Here is a 1,996-nt window from a genome sequence, read left to right on the forward strand (position 1 = left end):
CTATAAAGACATGCTTTAGGTGATTGCATGCTCATTGGAATACTGACATCAAATGCAATTTTCACACAATTAGTAAAGTACTATGTGAGATCTTTTCAAAATGTAAGTGCACTACTGACAGAGTTCTAGTAAGGGCAGAGGCATTTCTCAAAGTGTATCATGTGCACAGCATGACTAAGCCAATTAACTACATATTACCCTGGAAACACAGGGTTTGACACAGAGCAGGAAAAGCTCTAACATAGTAGTATTGACTCGCTAAGAGCAATACTTGTGGAGTGTTCCACAAATGGTGAGAACAATGCCTGCCAAGTGGCACAGGATTTGATAAAATGTGGTTAGAGTGCTTGGAACAGGGTGTGAACAATGCTAACATATTTTGCACACTGTAAGAGACAGGTTTCACAATAAGTTTGGCATAAAATAGAAACATTTCTGCAGGACACTTCAGTGTTTGAAATGGTCTTTTCATTTGAGGTACACTTGTGAATGTTGTTGCTTAGAGTTCCAGACATGTGCCCATGATGCCCAATGCCCTCCATCTTCTTCCCATCATCAGGTTCATTCAAACATCTAGGGCTGACAGAAAGATAAGAAAACACAAATGTCATTGAGTCCTCAGTGATCTGTCATCACCAATTGCTCCTGCCCTGTAAATTGTGTGGACTCCCCTGCTATAAAAGTTCAAATCAATTCCATCTACAAGTGAATCCTGTTCTCAGGTAACAGTGACTACCACCCCTCGCATAGAAGGAGAGAAACATATGGCCTACATATTGATATGTAACCTGGAGTTTGAAAAAACCCTGTACTATGGGTAGATGAGATTGTCCCAAATCAGAACAGGTTAGAGAATGCATGTGAAATTTCTCTAGGCTTCGTTGTTGAAACTCAAAGGATTAGAGCAGGCAAATGATGTAGGGAACCAAAGAACCAGATGACATCCCAGTCTCAGGGGAGAAAGACAAATTTTTAGACACATACTTTGTGGGGAGAGGAGTGTGTCAGTTGGTGCCTTACATGTTTAATCATTTTCTTCTTCAGGTTCATTGATCTCATCACGTGTCGGGAGTTGCTTGCTTTCTGGCAACACACAGTCCTTGATACCGTCATACTTCCTCCTGGATCCTGATGTGGGCAAGATATGTCCCATGAGCACTGTGTCAGCTGAGAAATTTTCTACCAAGTTTTGTCAGGATGACAGAGACCTGGACCCTCAAGTGTATATTTGGGCCTTGTTCATGTTCTGGTTTGCACATCTTCTCACTCAGGAGATTGTACACAAACCAGATCAGAATAAGAGCCAGTTCTTGCTTCATCTTGTGATCTCAGCAACTGTCACAAGTAGATTCCACAACTCTTCCTTCCCAAGGGCATCTCCCCATGTGCTCCACTTCATTCTGAAGTATCAGGTATTGTTATGTAAACTGGTCATCCCAGTGCACCCAGGGCTAGTGCAGGGCCCATGCCACATAACCACTCCACACTGTAGAACAGAGACAGGGAAGACAGAGTGATGTTTCCACATGTATTCTTCTTACCTGATGGCTTCTTACAATGCCTCTCACAGATCAGTGGTATGCCATGGGGAAACAGGTTCTTCTGAGATTGACCTGAGCCACAGGTACCTAGTAGTCTTTTGGGCTTGTCTTCTGGCTTCTTCTCTGCATGCAAATTGTGTACATGTACTCAGTGTTGGAGGCATCTCTGTTTTGCTTTTTTGAGGACATAGTGTTTACTCTTGCATTACATTTACACACTCTACCACTATATGCAGGACATCATTACATCATGTTTGCTTAAATTATGAGGAACCTACAAACTTAAAGGGAAAAGAATGATCTAAACTAATCGGGTTTGTGGGACTACAATGCATGTCTTTCGCATCTTCCCAGAATGACATTCCTGTAAGCAGAAAATGTGTGCATGTAAATGGGAGTATGGGAAACAGATGGTTCATGGAAGAAACAATTTGAAGAATCCACAGGATCTGTGC

The 1,996-nt window shown here is 42.1% G+C and overlaps 1 long non-coding RNA gene across 1 annotated transcript; it reads right to left on the reverse strand.

The window, feature by feature from the left end:
• Nucleotides 1-467: 467 nt before the first annotated feature.
• On the reverse strand, nt 468-1,713 carry LOC121138330. The gene is made up of 3 exons (XR_005875406.1): nt 1,542-1,713; nt 1,021-1,128; nt 468-579 (listed from the first exon to the last, which is right to left on the reverse strand). It is a non-coding gene; the product is annotated as an uncharacterized LOC121138330 (long non-coding RNA).
• Nucleotides 1,714-1,996: the final 283 nt, after the last annotated feature.

This window comes from Mesocricetus auratus, unplaced genomic scaffold (assembly GCF_017639785.1).
Source record: "Mesocricetus auratus isolate SY011 unplaced genomic scaffold, BCM_Maur_2.0 contig_7327_pilon_obj, whole genome shotgun sequence".
Taxonomy (NCBI): Eukaryota; Metazoa; Chordata; class Mammalia; order Rodentia; family Cricetidae; genus Mesocricetus; species Mesocricetus auratus.